We start from the raw sequence: 21,739 nt of genomic DNA, 5'->3' as shown, positions 1-21,739 counted from the left end.
TCTAGCCCAAAGTTCCAAAGTCCTTCCACAGTCTTCCCCAAAACATGGTCAGGTTGTCACAGGAATACCCCACTATTGTCTTACCAATTTGTCTTAGTCAGAGCTTCTATTCCTGCACAAAAAAATTACAACCAAGAAGCAAATTGGGGAGGAAAGGGTTTATTCAGCTTACACATTCACACTGCTGTTCATCACCAAAGAAAGTCAGGGCAGGAACTCAAGCAGGTCAGGGAGCAGGAGCTGATGCAGAGGCCATGGAGGGATGTTACTTACTGGCTTGCTTCCCCTGGCTTGTTCACCTTGCTCTCTTATAGAACCCAGGACTACCAGCCCAGGGATAGCATCACCCACGATGGGCCATCCCACCCTTGATTACTAGTTGAGAAAATGCCTTACAACTGGATCTCATGGAGGCATTTCCTCAAGGGAGGCTCCTTTCTCTGTGATAACTCTAGTTTGTGTCAAGTAGATGCACAAAACCAGCCAATACACATAATTTATAATATTGCATATTAATGTGTGTGTGTGTGTGTGTGTGCAAATTATATAGGGGCCCAAGGTCTGGTCCTAAATTGTTCTCCTTTTTATTTTGTAAGTCAGTCTGACACTGGGATGACAGGTATGTACTCAGGCATCTGGCTTTTTCTGTGGCTACCAATGATCTGAATCTAAGTCTACTTGCTTTCATAACGAGCACTTTTCTGACTGAGCCTTTGCCCCAGCAACTGGGTGGTGACTTTTAGATATTTCCTCAGCCCCAGCTTCCATCCCCATTTGCTGTTTGGGTGATTGAGTTACCCTGCTCAACAGAGATTTACATGTTGGCTTTCTCTGGAGGCTGTGACTAGACCTAAAACAGTAAGTGATGTGCCTTTGAAAGGAGTTTATATTGGTTGATGTTGGTCCTAGCCCCAACTAGCTCATTCCAGTTACTTTTATTCAATCATTACATAAAATTAATTGGGGCTGGAAAGTTTCCATCTACCAAGTTCTCTTGCCCTTGCTGCCCAAAAGGGTAGACACCCCACACAAATTTCAGTTCTCCTGTGGCCAACCACAATCAAAAGTAAGATCTGGAAGTGTGACAGGAGTATCTTAAGACCAACGTTTGTCCCATTGCAAGCTCTCGTGTAGTAGCAAGTGTAGACTTTTCGGGGAGACATTTCTGCAAGGTTTAAACAATGTAAAAACGATTTCTCATCTTCTTCCGAGTCACCCAAATATAGCAAGGCTTCACTGAAACATTTACTCAAGCCAGACACAGAGGCTTTACCTATGACTACAGGTTTGTGCAGACCTGTTTTTGTTCTGTAATTTCATAATTACAGAATTATGAAATTTGTATCATTTTGAAAGCAGAAATGGGTTTTACCTCTCCACCTAGCAGAATATTTTCTCAGAATATAACTTTTTACAACTATGGCCTATGTGTTTTTATCTGTGATACTTTATTCTTGGTATTCACTTTATAAAATGTATTTCAATTATACTATAAGGCAATAACATGTTTTGTACATTTGGCTCCTATCATATCCTTTTTTGTAATGGATATGAATATTCTCGACTCTGATAGACTAAATGTTTATTTTTGAAAGAAATTATTTCAAAGTAAAGCACAATGTTGTATTTATTTAGAAATACTTCTGTTTTAAGACTTGGCTAGGTGCATTTCGGCTCACATTTAAAAAGTATAAAAAGTGTATTTCAAGAGGAACAGAAAATACTTATCTTAACTGAATGCTTTTCTAGTTACTGAGTATTCCAAGGTCTGTTAACTGAAGGATAAAATGCGAGCATGACCGGCTGTCGGCCTATCCTGCATACTGTGCTTCTAAATTAGAAACATGGTACACCATGATCCCGAGAATTCCTAGATGTCAGAACACTGAATTCAGAGGTGGCATGAGTAACCTGTAACTGGCCTGTCTGTACTCTTCCTGGCTCCTTACTCGTGCTTCTTCTGCACAGAAACCCTGATGGTGAGAGAGCTCACTGTCCAATCTGAGGGAGCGTCCGAACCAATCATCACCGAACCAATCACCCGTCTATAAATGGCTGCTTGCATGAAATAAGGCAGACACTGGTTCCCTAACCTTCTCATGTTTGCTTTTTACCAACCTAGTGGGCTTCGTAGTCTTATTGAGAGATGCCCTGGTGACAACAAACATTTCTGTAATCTGTGTTTAATATTCGACAACTTCAGTCTTTCAAAATATCTGTATTTAGAGCATAGGGCCCTCCAAATATTTTTGAAGTTAACAACCAAGCTTGATAATTTAATAAAAATGTTACAGGTCAAAAGTTCTGAATGATAGGAATTAATTTCTTAATTTTAATGGCAACATGCATACAGGGAGAGAGAGAGAGAGAGAGAGAGAGAGAGAGAGAGAGAGAGAGAGAGAGAGAGAGAGAGAGAGGAACATGGCAGGAGATGCTTCGTGGCAATGTGAAACAGTGCTTGCAAGTCAGATCAAGCTAGAATTTGTAGCTGAGTCCAGCTGTTTCTCTGAAAGCATAAGCCCAAATGCTGTGTGATGTTAGTTACAAAAGAATATCTACAAAAAAAAAAATCTTTACAGACCTTTCCTGTGTGAATTTGGTTTGCAAAGATATGGCAGTCAGGGAGCAGGAAACAAGATTAAAATACATCTCAAGACTGCCTCCCTCCCCAATTTTCACTTTCATAAGGGAAGTACAAAAGAAACCCATGCAAGGCTCTCTTCTTCGAGTTTTGATTCTCCATATCTACAAGGAGTTGTAGGTCTGCCCCATGACAGATTTACAAGGAAGATGAGTCAGATGAGGGAGAATTTTCAGTGGCCTTAGGCCAATCAGTACTCGGTGTCACATTTCCTGGACTGGTGGTGAACAAAACGGAGTTACTGAATGGAGTGGTAGACTACAAGTCCCACAAAGCACTAGTGCTGCCAAGAATGGGGACTACAAGGCCCAGAAGGCAGTAATCCTGCCAAGAATGGGGGTGGCTCTGTCCGTAGGCTGAGGACCCAGAAATGTCTGGTTTTGAAGGACAAAGGTGTGTCACTGGAATGTACCAGATGTGAAGTGTCCCAACTTTCAACTCCTCTGAAGGGTGATTACATGTTTTAAATAACTCTCCTTTGTTGAGAGTGTTACCAGATAGATTACAATAAATTCTAAAGGTCCAGAACAAATTGATGGGTGTAAAAACCAAAGTTACTTGGGTCGATGGGTCTAAACCACAAGCCATCTGAGCTATGGCATTCAAGTCCAGCATCAATAGGAGGAAAAGCCCTTGGTCCTGTGAAGACTCATTTCCCCAATGTCAGGTAATGTTAGGGCACTGAGGTTGGAGTGGGTAGGTGGGAGTAGGAGCATCCTCATGGAGAGAGGGAGAGGGGAGAAGGGGAAAACAAAAAGAGGAACGTGAAAAATGATAGCTGATGGAATAGTCTGGGTTGTTAGTCAATTCATTCTTGCCAGGCCATTGGGTAACCAGCTCTTGCTGTAGCCACAGAAGGATCTACATGCTTGCCAGGGAACCAGGTCTGTGTTCCTACGTTTGACCTTGATTCCTTGATTTGTCTAAGCATCTCCTTTGGAGCTGGGATGGCTATTGATTTACTACTGATGCTCCAGGAGCTGCCCTGGGACTCCGCAAGTGGCAGGAAAGGGGCATGGATAACAGGGTGTCTGTGAGGTTCAGCACTGTACGAAGAAAATATCTGCCTTGAAGGTTTACAGAGGAAGCTTATAAATGTAACAGTTGAGCCTAATGTCTACAGTCTTGAGATCCTACTTGTAAAGAGGCTTTGTCTTCTCTCCCCTTCCCGGGCTATCTAGTGCTTGTCGACTCTTGAGGACTTTTTGAGAGGGCAGCTGACCTATTACCTATTTATACGTGTACCTTCACTTTTCTGGGATTTAATTTTCAATGCAGGACCATGTGAGGCTCCCCCAAGTCTTGGTGCCCAATTCACTGATATTTCTCTTAACATTCTTTTTAAGAAACAAACATTCTTTTTGTTTGTTTGTTTTTGCTTTTTACTTCATTAAAAAAATCTGAAAGAAATGGGAATATGGTCAGGGTCAAATACAGTCAAGTGCTGTCAACCTCTTTCAACAATTAGCAGGTAAAAAAGAATTGAAGTTCTGGAAAGAGAGGTCTGTCTCATGGCAGTTGTCACAATGGTGCTGGAACCACTGGTCTTCAGAGAAGCTGCCTCAGCCTTACATCAAATCCTAGATGAGGACATCAGCCGTCCACTGTCTGCTCAACTTTGGCCTTGTTCTACATTTCCCAACCATTGTGGCCAGGATAGTGTTTCAAAATGTCATGTTATCTCCTTCCATTTTGTTTTCAAACCTTCCTTGGCCTTTGCTTCTTTAAACACGCCATGGTTCACTAAGGCATGCTTTCCCCCTCTCTGTGGTGCTATTGCAAACACATGAGATCTTCTATGCTGTTTTCATATTAATTTGATGAGACAGTTGCTTTATGCATTAGTAGTCCAGACTACTAATGGCTCCTTTTGCATGTCTGTGGCCTGGCAGGCAGAAGAGTGGCCTTGTGCCTGTGTCCCTGGAGGCTTTTCGGTGGCACTGGAATCCCATCATCAGTCATAGCACTTCATCTTGTCTCCTGGTCCTTCCACTTCTCTTCCTTCCATTTGGGAAGCTAGGCTTACATTGAACGCATCTTCTAATTCCTGCGGAAGGCCTCACGGCAGAGGAAATTACCATAGCCAAGTGCTTCAGATGGGTAGGAAGGTGAGACAGGAAGCCAGCTATCCAGGGGGAGTATTGGGTTTTGGCATCATTCTTACTGCTGGGCTATTTATAGACATTTTTAAAGCATACCTTGACCATACGCTTTCTAAACATGCTTTCCTCTTTGGATTGCCTCACTAGCCTACTTCTTTTAGTCTCTCTTTTGGATTCAAGGCAAATTGCATGTGTGTGTGTGTGTGTGTGTGTGTGTGTGTGTGTGTGTGTGTGTGTGTTTTGTGTATAAAAAGAATTATATGACCCACAAACAAGAGAAAACATGTAAAATTTATTATTCTCTCTCTTACTCATTTCATTTAAATTCTCCATTGCAGAGCTGGAAAAGGAACCCACAGCTTGAGGATTTTTCTTGTTTTTCCAATAATTCAAGTTTCTTTCTCAGGATGCACTTAGTCATGCCTACCACATCTCCAGGGAATCCAAGGATGCCCTCTTCTGACCTCTATGGGCACCCACACACATGTGACGCACACATAGACAAACACACATATCTCGGGGTTGGGGATTTAGCTCAGTGGTAGAGCGCTTGCCTAGCAAGCGCAAGGCCCTGGGTTTGGTCCCCAGCTCTGGAAAAAAGAAAAGAAAAGGAAAAAAAAAACCACATATATCTCAACCAAGAATAAAATAAATATTTCAAATGTTTCCAGTTCTATTGAGTTCCCACCAAAGAATAGTATTTTGTACCCCCTCTTCTTTCTCTCTCTCTTTCTTTCTTTCTTTCTTTCTTTCCTTCTTTCTCTTTCTTTCTTTCTTTCTTTCCTTCTTTCCTTCCTTCCTTCCTTCCTTCCTTCCTTCCTTTTTTCTTTCATCTAAATAAAATTCTACCATGTACACATAACATCTTTTCTTTATCCATTTATGTAGATGACTTTTCAACACATATAAATATTACCATATTCTCAGTTGCTTCAGAAATAGTAGCATTAATACTTAAGAAAATAATTAATCTTTTTGGTCAATTTTAACGAGACTTCTTGGATCACTTACATGGATTACATCTTTAAAAGTTTTATAATTTCATAAAATAAGCTGGGAGAGGCACAGCTTCGACATTTCTTTTCATAATCTACAAATTGCGAAATCTGGCTCCTGTTTCTTGCTTTTGGCACATTCGCTAAACAAACACATTATCAAGGGATCATGTAATGGATGTCTACATGCCTTTGTTCAACCTTTCTTTTTCATTATTGTTATCTTTATTGCTAGTATTTACCTCTGTTTAAAGGAACTATTTATTCCTCCCTTCTCATAGTACTTCTAATAGTACTTTGTGAAAGACAAAAGAAACCATTATTTTATATTTATCTAAAATTAAATATATACACACATATGTATATATATTATACCATATATATGGATATATATATATACACACACACACATATATCATGTTATATGTTATGTCACATTATGGTTTTATAGATGTTATAATATATATGGTTATATATATATGTTATATGCGCACACACACATATATTTAGTATACTAATTTGGATGATAATGCTTACCCTAAGAATTGTAGACTATCTAAAAAAAATAGCAACTTTAGGCCCGAGAAACCTCCTTTTGAGTCGTTGGTCCAGGTAGTCCAAAGACTTCCACAACAATGTAGGTTATTTCTTTTGCCCTCGGTTGCCTCCCAGAAGGTGAAGGTAAGTTCTGATGTAGTGCAGACATGGGATGTGGAACATTTCAGCTGGGTCTGACCCAAAGTCTTCTTCATGAGAACCAGCTTTAAATAGTACTGGGAGGTGCTATACAAGTTGCTAAAGGAGGAAGCCATTAAATAGTTCTACCAGCTTTGATGCCTATGAACCTCAGCAACCATCAGCATAGCAAGATGTTCCTAAAGGTACAGTAGTGTCACCTACATCTTGGCAGTAACCATGTAATTGGACTTAAGGTTTGCTTGACAGGAGACAAATGATGCTTGGTACTGTAAACTTAGCTAGCTATATGTGGCTAGTAAAGTATGGAACTTACTTCCTGATACTTTCCTTAACCATTGGAATTCCTAAGTACATTATAATCTTTATACCCAGAGGTTAAGTATAGATCTTATCCCTAATCAAAGAAGCATTTATTTTACAACAGGAGAACATTACCGAAAACACAACTGGTCAAAACAAACAGAGAAAAACTGACCGTGAGGGACCTAGCCACAATTACTATGTCTATAACACTAACTCTACTATATGAGGCTAGGGGAACATTGGAAAATAGAGTGCAGAAGTGTTGTAAGAGCCAGAGGATGAGAAGCCTGCAGTGAAATAGAGTTTTCTATGTATGGCAGGGAAGCTGTACCCATGAAAATTCCACAGTGGATGCTTGACCTGGAAAAGCAATACTTGGTGGCATGCCAATGTGGATTTGGGAAATCTCATAGGGCTCTACTCTGAGGTAAGGAATTACAAACAATTTACAACTGCTAGAGAGGGAAAGTTAGTCTTCCCCAGGGATGAGCCCCTTCAGTGGTTAACTACTACCAAGTGATCAATCATGAAGACATATACATATAAGCAACACCAAAGGACTTTTTACAGATATGTGATGTACATACATACAAATGAACACACACACACACACACACACACACACGTATATTAAGGCCTAGGTAAAATATTAAGGCTTAGGTAAAGTGTTAAGGCCTAGGTAACTGTTACCTGGCTAGCCTGCCATTATAAGGACATTTTCTCATATGTTTTTGCTGTTACTAGGAAGTTTTTCTAATGCTGAGTTGATTACACATTTTATTATGATTTGTGCCCTTGGAAACCAGTCTCAATAGAAATCAGTAGAACTGTTTTGTACAGTTACCCTCAATAGGCTTGGACCTGAACCAACAACCTAGCAGCATGTCCAGCACTGGTGTACAAACTTTTAAGGTATTACTTGCCTTTATAAGCTGCCATTGGGATGCATCCCAACATAAGAAAGACACCTGCGCCAATATAAAAAACTATTTGGAATAAGACTTATATTTTGAGTAACGGTCAAGTAAAGTTTAAGTTCCCAAGATTTCATGGGAATTGAGATTCCTCTTGGCAGAAAAAAAAACCAAAACAATCAAACATATATGTGGGCAATTGACATCCTGATTGGCAAGTTAAGACATAAATGTTAGACATGTCCCATCCTGGTAAACAAGTTAAGACATGAATGTTAGATAAGGCAAGCCCCTGTCACAGTTGAATACTGCAACAAAAGGGAGCAGGATAAGTGTACAACAAAGACACGTTCCTAAGGAAATCCCCCTATTCTTAACTTTTGATTGGTCAATCAACTTGGCACAGATGTTTGTAGATCTCAGGCTTAAAAAGCCCTGTATGACCTGACCTTGGGATCATGGTTCAGTTTCCGAATCTGGACCATGGCCCTAGTTGCTCAGTCCTGGATGCTCAATAAACTATCCCTATCTGACAGAGACCATTGTTCCTGTGGTTTGTGAGGTGATTTCTCAACCCCAACATGTGTTTATGTGTATATACGTATACACAAACATATACATATATATGAAAAAGACTATAAATTGGAGAAGGATATGGAGAGAGATGGTAGACGTTGGTGGGAGAAGATGAAGAGAGAAGATTCTTTAATTATTTTTAGATTAAACTCAAATAAAATTAAGAAAATTATGTTGGAGAAACATCTCAGCATTAAGAGTATGATTGCTTCTGTGAGCACTCTGGATGGCTCACAACAGATTGTTACCTCAGAACTAGGGGGCTTATATTTCTGACTATATCAAGTACTTGCATTTAAATGCACATATGCACTGACAGACAAACAGACAAACACACACACACACACACACACACTTAAAGTCAATCTTAGAAAAGTAATTGAAAGAAAATCCATTAATGTAATCCACCATATAAACAAACACAAAGAAAAAAATCACATGATCATTTCCTTAGATGAAGAAAAAGCATTTGACAAAATATAACACCCATTCATGTTAAAAGTATTGGAGAGATCAGGAATTCAAGGCCCGTACCTAAACATAATAAAAGCAATTTACTGCAAACCAACAGCCAATATCAAATTAAATGGAGAGATACTTGAAGCAATCCCACTAAAATCTGGGACAAGACAAGGATGCCCACTCTCCCCATATCTATTCAATATAGTACTCAAAGTGTTTGCTAGAACAATAGACAACAAAAAGAGATCAAGGGGATACAAATTGGCAAAGAAGAATTAAAGGTATCACTATTTGCAGATGATATAATAGTATACATAAATGACCCCAAAAATTCTACCAGAGAACTTCTCCAGCTGATAAACAACTTCAGCAAAGTGACAGGATATAAAATTAACTCAAATAAATCAGTAGTCTTCCAAATGATAAACAGGCTGAGAAACAAATTAGGGAAACAATTCCCTTCACAATAGCCACAGATGATATAAAATATCTTGAGCCATGTGGCCCATAAACCACCCAATTAGACAAGATGGATGAAACAAAAGAAGTGCAGACCGACAGGAGCCGGATGTAGATCGATCCTGAGAGACACAGCCAGAATACAGCAAATACAGAGGCGAATGCAAGCAGCAAACCACTGAACTGAGAATAGGACCCCCGTTTAAGGAATCAGAGAAAGAACTGGAAGAGCTTGAAGGGGCTTGAGACCCCATATGTACAACAATGCCAAAACCAGAGCTTCCAGGGACTATACTATCTAAAGACTATACATGGACTGACCCTGGACTCTGACCTCACAGGTATGAATATCCTAAAATGGGTCCTGCTATGAACCCCAAGTTAGACTGTGGGAGGGGCAATGGGGGGGTGGGGAGGAAACACCCATAAGGGGAAAAAAGGAATAACACCGAAATGTATATAAGAAATACTCAACAAAAAAAAAATATCTTGGAGCAACTCTAATCAAACAAGTGAAAGATCTTTATGATAATAACTTCACATCTCTCAAGAAAGAAATCGAAGAAGATCTCAGAAAATGGGGAGATCTCACATGCTCATGGACTGGCAGAATTAACATAGTAAAAGCCATCCTACCAATGACAATCTACAGATTCAATGCAATCCTCATCAAAATCCCAACACAATTCTTCAAAGACATGAAAAGAGAAATTCTCAAATTCATTTGGAAAGGAAAAAAACCCAGAAGAGTGAAAACAATTCTTAACAATAAAAGAACAGCTGGGGGAATCACCATCCCCGACCTCAAGCTCTACTACAGAGCAATAGTGATAAAAACTGCATGGTATTGGTACAGAGACAGACAGGTTGATCAATGGAATAGAACTGTGAATAAAAGCACACACTTACAAACACTTGATCTTTGACAAAGAAGCCAAAAGTATACAATGGAAAAAGGAAAGCATCTTCAATAAATGGTGCTGGTCTAACTGGATGTTTGTATGTAGAAAAGTGAAAATAGACCCATATTTATCACCATGCACAAAGCTGAAGTCCAAGTGCATCAAGGACCCCAACATCAAACCAGATACACTGATACTTTCTTTTCTAGTAGAAAAGAAAGTGGGAAAGAGCCTTGAACTTATTGGTACAAGCAGAAATTTCCTAAACAAAACTCCAATGGCTTATGTTCTAAGATCAAGAATGGATAAATGGGACCTCATGAAACTGAAAGCTTCTGTAAGGCAAAGGACACTGTCCATTAGATAAATCAGCCACCTAAAGATTGGGAAAAAAACTTCACTAACCCCATATCTGATAGAGGGCTAATATCCAAAATATACAAAGAACTCAAGAAGCTTACCACCAAAAAACCAAACAACCGAATTAAAAAAATGGGGTATAGAACTAAACCGAGAATTCACAATAGAGGAATATCAAATGGCTGAGAAGCACATAAAGAAATGTTCAAAGTCCTTAGTGATCAGAGAAATGAAAATCAAAATGACCCTGAGATTCCACCTTATACAGTCAGAATGGCTAAGATCAAAGCCTCAAGTGACAACAGATGCTGTCAAGGATGTAGAGAAAGAGGAACACTCCTCCATTGTTAGTGGGATTGCAAACTGGTACAATCACTCTGAAAATCAATTTGGAGTTTCCTTAGAAAATTGGAAATAGGCCTACCTAAAGGCACAGAAATACTACTCTTGGGAATATACCCCAAAGATGCCCCACCATGCCACAGGGCACATGGTCCACTGTGTTCATAGCAGCCTTATTTGTGATAGTCAGAAGCTGGAAACCCAGATGTCCCACAACAGAAAAATGGATATAGAAACTGTCATTCATTTACACAATGGAATACTACTCAGCTATTAAGAATGAGGACATCTTGAGTTTTGCAGGCAAATGGATGGAACTAGAAAATGTCATCCAGAGTGAGGTAACTCAGACCCAAAAGGACATGCATGGCATATTCTCACTAACAAGTTGATATTAGCAAAAAAAAAAAAAAAACCAAACAAATAAGCAAACAAACAAACAAACAAACACAGAATACCCAAGATACAGTCCACAGAACTCAAAAAGGTCAACAAGCTGAAGGGCCCAAGTGAGGACTCCTTGGTCCCACTTGGGAGGGAAAAGAAAGCAACCACAAGGGGGAGGGAGGGAGAGAGGGAGGGACAGAGGACAGATGGGGGTGGGGCGGGGAGAGGGGACCATGATCTGGTATTGGGTGGTATTGGACTGAAGCCCTGAGGGCCAGCAAAAGAATGGAAACAGGCGACCTCAGGAGGAAGGAGTTTGGGAGGACCCTCTGGAATGTACCAGAGACCTGGGAAGTGAGAGACTCTCAGGAATCAAGGCGGGAGGGCTAGATGAAAGGCCCTATAGTGGGGAGAGGGAACTTATTGAATCCACCTCCATCAGAAAGGCAAGGCATCATGTGAGGGATGGGGTTGCTATCCCACAGTCAAGCCCTGACCCATAATTCTTCCTGTCTGAAAGAACTGCAGGGATGGAAATGGAGAAGAGCCTGAGGAAAAGAAGGTCCAGTGACAGACCCAAAGTGGGATCCAGCTCAAGGGGAGGCCCCAAGACCTGACACCATTACTGAAGCTATGGGGCATTCACAGAAAGGGACCTACCGTGACTGCCCTCCAAAACACCCAAAGAATCACCACAGCACATGACCCAGATTTAGGATGGGTCTTCTGGTCTCAAATGATCCAGATTTAGGGTAGGAAATCTTTGCCCCTCCCATCCCTGTTATGGTCTGAACCTCCTTACCCCAGAATAGCTGTAGCCATTTTGTTCCATGCTCATATTATTGCTGTAACGTGCCTGTCAGGCATTGGCACAGAAAAGTGACGGGGCTCACGAACATGCAGCCCACATACCCTGTTTTGTTCTCTATATTCTGAGTGTTTTGTATGAGGTTTGCTCATCTTAAGAAATTCCACGAAGCTTTACATAGGACCCATCGAATCAAAAGTCAATATAAACTGTTACGTTTAAAGCAGCCTGAGTCAGAGACGGCCACTGGGCAACCCTTCCTGCACCTACATATAAGCTCACTGCATTTTTTTTGTGGCTGACACTAAAGAACACTACTAAAAAGTCAAAGCATTGTGATTACACTACTCATGCTCTGTTATCTCAACCTTCTGAAATTCCGGTTCCCCACCCACCCACTCCACCCCCACATCTTACTGAAGACCAATTAGCTTAAAGGTTACAGGATGATACTCTGCCTTATAAGCCAACTGCTCCTCTCCTTGCACTTTGAACTTTTGAGCCTGGTTTTTCCTATAAAATGTTTACTCTGAGAGGTGACTAGGTCTGTAATTAGGCTCCCAGTCCTGGACGTCCAGTTTTTTGGTGTGCATTCAATAAACTTTTCTTGCTTAACTGAGTTCATATGTGTTTGGTTTGAGTGGTGATTCCTGAACCCCAATAGCCCCCACTCCAAGACAGGGCTTGTTTGTTTGTGTGTGTGTGTGTGTGTGTGTGTGTGTGTGTGTGTGTATGTGTGTGTGTGTGTGTGTGTGTGTCCGTGGTGTGTGTGTGTCTGTGTGTCTGTGGTGTGTCTCTGTGTGTGTCTGTTTACATGTATATATGTGTGTACATAGATATAATACTACTTAGTTTATTCATATTTAAGCATAGAAGACTATTGATATCATTTTTTATAATGCATGTTTATTTTTCTGCTAGATTGAGCAAAGCTAAAGAAGCAATTATTTTTTGAGTAGACTAAGACCAGGAAGGTAGAGGTATTTTGGCTGTCACCCTTTTAATCACACTGCACACATTTTATGTGGCTTACAGATGGATGTATAACTGTGCTTCTGCTCTTGCAAACAGGAATATTGACCTTTTCATGTTATTTACTCTTTTCATTTCTCTCGATGTCATGTACACAAAAACTACAGCTAGCTTCTTTAATTAATTTGACAAGGTGCAGTCTGAAAAATCCATTAACCAACCAAAATGCAAAACACTCATTCTTAGCCAGAAGGTCAAGAAACAACTGTCAAGTTTGTGTTCTGAAACAAAGTGCCTAACTTCCCAGAGCTCTATCAAGATTATTCTGAGAGATCATGAGGGCTCTTAGCGGCCCTGTGTATTGAGGCTTAGGCCAAGAATGGTCAAGAATGCCTTCTTATCTCTGATCCCGTGTTCATTTCTATGTCTGGGTTTGGTAGATAAAACTGTGTAGAAAGGGGAAGCTTGACTCTGGCCACATTTTACCAATTCAAGTTCAAAAATATAGCCCGGGGATTTTTTTCTAAAAAAAAAAAAAAAGAAAAAAAGAAAAAAAGAAATCTATGTAAACATTTTTCTGAAAATAGATCTGGGATCTTAATTTCATATTACTTTCTGTAAGATCTTTGTAGCTGCACTGTTACCAGATCTAGCACATGCTTGCTCAAGTATAAATTACACATTTAAATACTTTGGAGTAGACCTGTGCCTGCCTGTCATTCTGTTATATGTATAACTGAAGAAAATGGCTATCTGTTTTAGGTGATATGACTTCTATGACAGCAGATAAAGCATTTCGACTTTCCTCCCCACTTTTCTACTCTCTCTTCTTTCTGTTTGCACCTCTCCTTTCCTTTTCCTATGTGATACTTTTATGGCTTGGAACTGAATCATGATTTGAAGCTTCTGAAAATAGATCTGGGATCTTAATTTCATATTACTTTCTGTAAGATCTTTATAGCTGTACTGTTACCAGATCTAGCACATACTTGCTCAAGTATAAATTACACATTTTTACTGGAACTCACTGTGTAGACCAGGATATCCTTGAAGTTAGGGATCAGCTGTTATTCCTAAAGGCTGTTATCAAAGGTCTGAGTCATCACTCTCTGTGTGTTTTATCTATTTACAACCTGACATACACCAGAATAAAGCTGCTTCATTTCTTGTTAATTATTGTTCATTTCTAAGTTTCCGATGCATTGGGGAAGGCTATATCTGCTCATCTTTAGCAGGTGACCGAAACTCTCTCAAGTTTCACGTCTCTCAAGTTCCTGTGAGACCCAGCTCAGCACATTAGTATCTGTAGAAGTGCAATGAAGTACAGGGAGGAGTAAGACAAGAAATGACACCACTGCTTGTATTGTTAACTTGTAATTACCTGCTTTATCTGAAATGCAAGTCAAAAGAAAAAAAAAAAACCCAGCTAGCTAGGTATCAGCATAGGGATCCCAGGGTGTCCTGAGTCCACTAAAAAGCCTATCCACTGAAGCTTTAGAATGATAAACACAGAGTATGCATCAAAACTAAATTTCCGTTTTCTGCAATATTGTGTAGGTAGCTGCTATTGTTTATTAGTCAAAATTTAGACAGACTTTTCTTATAAAACTATATACAGTGACCAAGAAAATGTGTACAAATCACATTTTAACTGGTCTGCAAATGAGGCCTGGACACTGGCATTTAAGAAATCATCTATCCCTGCAATTAAATACTCAAGGGGTTGAAAAATTGCCTGTACAGGAGAGAGTGGACTTCTCTCTTATTCCCCTTTTCCCTTCTGACACCACATCCTGTTCTGGATGGTATATGCGGCCTGGTTTTGTGCTCATACTAGTTTATGATCTTAGGAGCTTACTTTAACATAGATTGACTAGCAGACCTGCTAATGCTGGCTTGATGATTAAACCACAAGAGGGAAGAGATCTGACCTGATGCTGGAGTTGCCCTTCATTTAGTAAGTATCTCTGAAAGGGATCATGATCCAGTAGCAATGGTTCTCCTGTAGAGACTTCCTGAAAAATTCTCAGGAACGTTAGATTTTTGGTTAAGGTTGTTTAAGTCTTAGTGACAAACAAAAGTCAGCTTTTGGGAGCCTACTTTTAGTTTTTTGCTGGACTTTTTTGGTTTTTAACATAGAGTTTTGCCCTGGTGTTTTGGTTGCCTTGGTATTCACTCACTGTGCATAAGAGGTTGGCCTTGAACTTTTGACAATGTTCCTGCCTCAACCCCTCTCGTCCTGCATCACAGGAGTAAGCCATCATACCCTATTTCTAAGCCAGATCTTTTTGGTTGCTCTCACTTGTTAGAGTAATGCTAGTCACTTTTCGAGGATATCATAAGGAATATATGTGCTTACAAAATTGATTGAAATTGCATTCTGTCTGTTCTGTCAAAGAAGAAACTACAAAACCTTTGTGGTGTGCATCATACAGTTAGAAAAGTAGTCTGCTTCTCTGTTGATAAGAGAATGAACATCAAAGTTCACCCTCCTACTAACGAAACTTGCATGCTTTCACAGATTACAGAAGCACAAAGCGAATTACTAACCGAAATGTGCTTTTCCCAGATTCCTCTTGCCTAGCTCCAGTGTATCCATGATAGTATGAAGTACTGCTGCCATCTGCAGCATGGAAAAATTATTAGAAACATACATTGCCTTTACCTATCTACGTCAGTAGCTTTTAAATATGTGGCATAATTAAAAACCAGAACTGTCTAATTCTTTATACTCCTCTTCTGTATTCTCTACTACTAACATTCAAGGTGTTTAAAGGCATAGCCTAAAATACACAAAGTACTTGTGAATGAATTATAGGTAATAAAATACTCAGATTATATTTGCTGATTATTAGTTAATGCTATATTTATAATATATAACTATAGAATATAGTTATCTATTAACTATACAACTAATTATGGTTAATGCTAAATTAATTTTGAAAAGGCAGCAAAATAGTAAATGAATGTAACATTCATAATGAATTGACATCGAGAATTATGTTTTAAGCTTACTACTATTGCCTAAATATAAATAGTTTTCATTTCTAGCAAAGAGGACTTCTCCAGTTTTTGCATTGGCTGCTTCCGTCTTTTTATGGAGGAGTCACTTCAAAGCCTAATAATAATGTGACACTGATAGCATCTGATCAGTACAGGGAAGACTCTTAAGTTCATCACACACACTGCCATTCCAGATAAGAATGGCAGGTAGTGTTTAAATCTCAGGGAAAGGAAGATGGCCTTTCTCTGCACTTCCAACTCTAATTCTGTGTGTTTAAAAGCCCCCTCTTTCCTCTGATTTCTATCCACTCACATTCTTATTCTACAATACACAGAGCTGACCAGCTGTGTAAAATGCTGTCACGTTACCCAACATCGAGTATTTAGATTGATTTTTTTCATTCAAGCCTGTAAGCTTATAGGAATGATTTTGTGATCAACACTAAATAACATAGGAAATATATAAAAAGTCTAGTCTTGTGTTCTCTAACGGTCATTAAGACTAGCTTTTATACCTTTATGAAACAGTTTCAGCCTATTTTTGTTTTCTTTTGGGCAAGACACCAAATTTTAACATTTTAAATCTTTTATACACCCAGCGAGGATGACCTTTTTAAAGCAGATATTTGTAAATGGAAACTTCCCAGAATGTGAATTCGATATTATTATGGCAATGACAATAGTGGTCAGCCAGAAAACAGTGGCTCAGTAATCAAAACCCACTTTGTTTTCCTCATTTTCTTTGACAAGATTTCAATCAATTTAATTTGAGTTCATATCTGAAATGTCTAGACATCACCTTTTTTTGCATGTGCTGTAGGAGGGTGTATGTATTTTAAGACAGCATTTCTCCGTGTTGCCCTGGTTATGGGTTAAGGGAACCTGTGACTCCAGTGGTTTTATTTTCCTCACTATTTCTCACATTATGTCTCTGTGCTATGTGTTTGTGTTTAAGTGTAATTCCACACATCATTTGCTGTTAGGAAGATTCACAATACACATGATTCAGTACAGTCTTGGTTTGATTTCAGTGGCAAAAATAAATGTCATATAATAAGAATTACATAAATTTCTGTAATGATTTAGATGATTTTTTTTTACTTAAGAGCCTCCTCCTCCTCCCTCCTCCTCCTCCTCCTCCTCCTCCTCCCTCCTCCTCCCTCCTCCTCCTCCTCCTCCTCCTCCTCCTCCTCTTCTTCTTCTTCTTCTTCTTCTTCTTCTTCTTCTTCTTCTTCTTCTTCTTCTTCTTCTTCTTCTTCTATGATAGGCCATAGAGTCTCAAAACATATTGGGAAATGCCTTGGCCTTACCCTAGAACCTTACTGAAGCAGCCTGCAGAGATGGCCAGGAGTGATAAACATTACTGGTTCTGTTCTGCTTAGCCACCTGCTTCCAAACCTTGCCCAAACATCCACACAGATAGCAGCTCCTTATATGAATAAGACACTTTCATTCTCCCTATACCTATACCCATGCCATGAAGGGTAACTGCGACAGTCACAAAGGTGGCTCCAGGTAGAAAGACATTCTTGGACCCAACTGAGTCCCATCCTTTCATTCCAAGACAGACCAAGAAGCTACGTACAAGGTCAATAGGGGTCAGATACCTCAGACCCTTCCTACTGCTTTTCATGGGACCCTGGCCTTGGAGTCCTCATGTGTCCACTAATAATATCACACAAGACCCCTACATTGTATGCCCCGAGAACCTTGCTCAAGCAAGTGTACATGAAGCAAGTAAGACCTCTGGGACTCTATTAGCCCCTGAACTGGAATCACCCTAGCCACTCCACTTACAAAGAACATTGAGTGATGAAAAGACTGAATTTCAAGCACCCCCCAGCTTTTCCAAAGCCAGTCAAGTCAGGGACAAGAAAGAAAGAAAGAAAGAAAGAAAGAAAGAAAGAAAGAAAGAAAGAAAGAAAGAAAGAAAGAGGAAGGAAGGAAGGAAAAGAAAAGAAAACTGCCACTCAACACATGTTGGCAAGAAACTCATGCCAAAAGAAACAACAACCTAATTCTAGTTTCCTAGGTCCCTTTATAAAACAACAACAAAAACAAAACAACAATAAAACACCCAACAAGAAATATAAAAGAAAAACCAAGCCAATACATGCCCACAAAGATGATCAATTCTATAGAAATATTCTTCAACAATGTAGATGAGTTTCAAGATGCATATTTTAAAAATTATAAACATGTTCAAAGAATTCAAGTTCAAGAAGGACACGGGTAAGCACCTGAGTGAATTTAAAGAGGACAGAATAAACTCTGATTAAATCTAAGTAAACATAAACAAATGGTTATATATATACAATAAAGACAATTCAGGATATGAAGAGTATATTAACTAAATAGAAATACAGAAGAAAACATAAACTGAAATGAAAAATTCTGTAAGTCTACGAAAAATATCAGTTCAATGTTTCACTGACAGAACAGGTTATGTAGAAGACAGAATATCATAGATGGAAGGTAAGGCAGACAAACGGGATCCTGCAATTAAAAGGGGGTAGTTTTGAAAACCATCACTAATGTCATATGCAGGATCTTTAGGATGATATGAACTACAGGGTTAGAAGGTGAGGGGAAAATCCTACTCAATTCATACAAGTATCCTCAAAACATTAAGGGAAGAAAATTATCCAAATCTAGGGAGATAGATGCCCTTATTGGTATAAGAAGCACGCAGAACAGCAAATAGGCCCAGGAAAAAATTTCCTACATCATATCATAATGAAAATATTAAATATATAGACCAAAAGTATTGAAAGCCATAAGAGGTGTCACAAGTCATGTATCATAGCTATCATAATAACAGTTATTTTTTTCCTCAATGAAAACTTTAAAAGAAGAATTTTTAGCAATGCTCTTCAAGTCCTAAGACCATGTATATCAAACTTTACTGTGATACTTGGCCAAACTATCTGTCATAATTGAGCGGAAAAGAAAACTTACTATAATTAAAAACCTAAAGAACTTTATGTCCATAAAAGTACCCCTACAAAGAATACTGAAAGGGATTCTTCAGATTGAACAGGAAGTATAATCATAGACCAGAAGTTACAGAAAGAAAACAAATGATCGTAGTACAATGAGTAGTGTTCAAATTAGGACTAAGAAAACTAACACTGCAAAAGCAATAAGATGACAGCAATCAACATAGAACTTTCAATATAGCTTTTAACAATAATGGCTTCAACTCCCTGATCATAAAAGGTAGGCTAACAAATTGGATTTAGAGGCATGATCTACCCTTTATATTGTCTACATGAAGATATTTTACCCTCAAGGACAGATACTACTTTTGGAGCAAAAGGATGGGGGAAAGTATTCCAAACAAATGGAACGAGGAAACAAACAGGTATTGACTGCAGGACTAGAATCTTAGAAAATAAAGCTAAAACCCAAACTAATTAATAGAGACAGAGAAAACCAGCATTTTCTTCTGATCAAATGAACAATCCACCAAAAGGGCATTACATTCTTAAACACGTGAACCAAACCATGTACAACCAGTTTTACAAAACAAATGCTATTATGTAGTAAACTACACATTAACCGCAAAACAGCAACATTAGGTAGCACCAGCAATCTACTTTCACTAACTGACAGGTCACTCAATTAGTCAGAGAAATATCATAATAAAAGTGACATCAGAGATCAAATCTACCTAATGAATACCAATAGTATTATTTTACCCAGACACTACAGAGTACATATTCTTCTAAGTAGTACATGGACATTTCTCTAAAATAGGACACATATTTGGACATAAAGTCTCAAGAAGTGGAGAAAAATTGAAATTATTCCTTGTATCTATCTAGCCACAATTGAATACATATTAAAGTCAATAGCAAAATAATCTTAAAAAAAAGACACAAGCTTGTGGAGATTCAGTAATATACTATTGAAAGATGAGTGGGTTATCAAAGAAATAAAGTCACTGAGATGAATGATTTCTCCATGTTAGTTATGCTTCACAGTTCTAGAAGGTACCATGAAGGTTGCTTGGGGGAGAAAAGAAGGTTGCTTGGTTGGTTGGGGATAGTTGTAAACTCTACAAACTACCCCACCTGTCTGCCAGGTAACTTGTGCCCAATTTGCAATAGTGGCATGGCTGTTAAGCTCTCTGATTGGAGTCCATTGGAGGAATTCTATATTTGGTACTGCAATTCTAAGAAATCCATGCCCAGAGAATAGCCTACCAATGTTTAGATAAACGGTCACAGTGTCAAAATGCCTTTTAATTATTAATATTTATAGACATAGTTAATGTTACTCTCAGATTAAATCTTAAAAGACTCTTTGCAATGAAAGTCAGTGAATGCAAAAACACACATGACTGGTCAAGAAGCTGAGAATGAATGAAGGTTGAACACTTTGCCATAAATGAGACATCTATGTCGCCCCTGCTGAGGCTCAAGAAATATTGCTGAGGAAGATGTGGAAAGAATGTAAGAGCTGGAAGAGAGTTCTGAAGATGGACTAGAAAGTGCCATGATAGAGCCATTCCAGTATGGAATTCAATCGGTGCTCGTTTTTGTCCTATCTGTGCAAAAGTGGAGCTGACAACTGTCCGTCATGAAGGAGGGAGAGCTGCAGGGTCTCTGCTCACTCTACTGAACTAGTGTGCACTGATGGATTCTGGGAAACGCAGAGTAACTGCCATTACATGTATAACTACTGGTAACCCCAACATGCTCTAATACACAGCTCCAAACAGTTGTCCAGATGATCCTGGTTATAAATACATCATGCTTCACAAACAATAACAACCGCACGGATATGGCAAAGGGACTTGTGGAAAGGAGATGAGATTAATAGGGAGGCAAGCGAGGATAATCCTGGAGAGAAGTCAATACATTGTGCAAAAATTTTGATAAATTTTGATAAAATACAAATTTAATAAAAATTTAAGATGTAATAAAAGATGATAAAAATAAAATTTTAGGCTTCTGGGCAAACATGAAGACCTGAGTCCAATTTCTAGCCTTCTATATAAACAAACAAACAAATAAAACAACAGAAAACTGTGCATATTGAAGGCAATTGCAATGCCATTGCTGAGGAAGCAGAGAGAGTTGGGCACTTAGAGCGTACTGGACCACAAGCTTAGTCTCATTTGTGAGCTCCAGGCCAGTGAGAGACCCTGCATAAAAAAAAAAAAAAAAGTGGAAAGTGGAAAGCTCATGAGAAACATCTTAAAAGTTGGCCTTTATCCCCCACCATGGATAATGGATACCTAAAAACAAACAAACAAAAAATAAAACAAAAGAAAGACCCACAAAACAAAATAAGAAGTTAAATTTTATGGAATGGAAAAAGCATGTAACTTGAAAAGTCAAAATATTATAAACAATAATTCAAGCCCCTCTGATTTTAACAGAAAAACAATGACAGGGCCTTTGAGGTAGAAATATCGCTGGGTGGCAGAGATGTCTCAGAGGTGGAGAGCACTGGCTGCTCTTCCACAGGACCCGACTGAGTTCAACTTCAAGTACACACACGGCAACTCACAACAGTGTACAGCTCCAATTCCGGGGAATCTGATGCTCTCTGCTGACCCTCCCGGGAGCCAGGCTCTCAAGTGGTACACAGTATACATATAGGGAAAATGTCAAAGCACATAAAAATACATAAAAATAGCAATGCTGTCAAATTACGAAAATATTCAACATTTGTTATTTGGGTAGTAAAGATTACAAATGTAAGAATCTATAGGTGTACTGAGTCTCAGGTGAGGCAGAATTTTAGTGAGCTGTGAATGTGTGCTCCCAGTCGTCACCTGGCTTTTCGGACTGTCAGTAAATG

Source organism: Rattus rattus, chromosome 8 (assembly GCF_011064425.1).
Source record: "Rattus rattus isolate New Zealand chromosome 8, Rrattus_CSIRO_v1, whole genome shotgun sequence".
Taxonomy (NCBI): domain Eukaryota; kingdom Metazoa; phylum Chordata; class Mammalia; order Rodentia; family Muridae; genus Rattus; species Rattus rattus.
The sequence above is the reverse complement of the archived record's forward strand: the minus strand, read 5'-3'. Positions refer to the sequence as shown.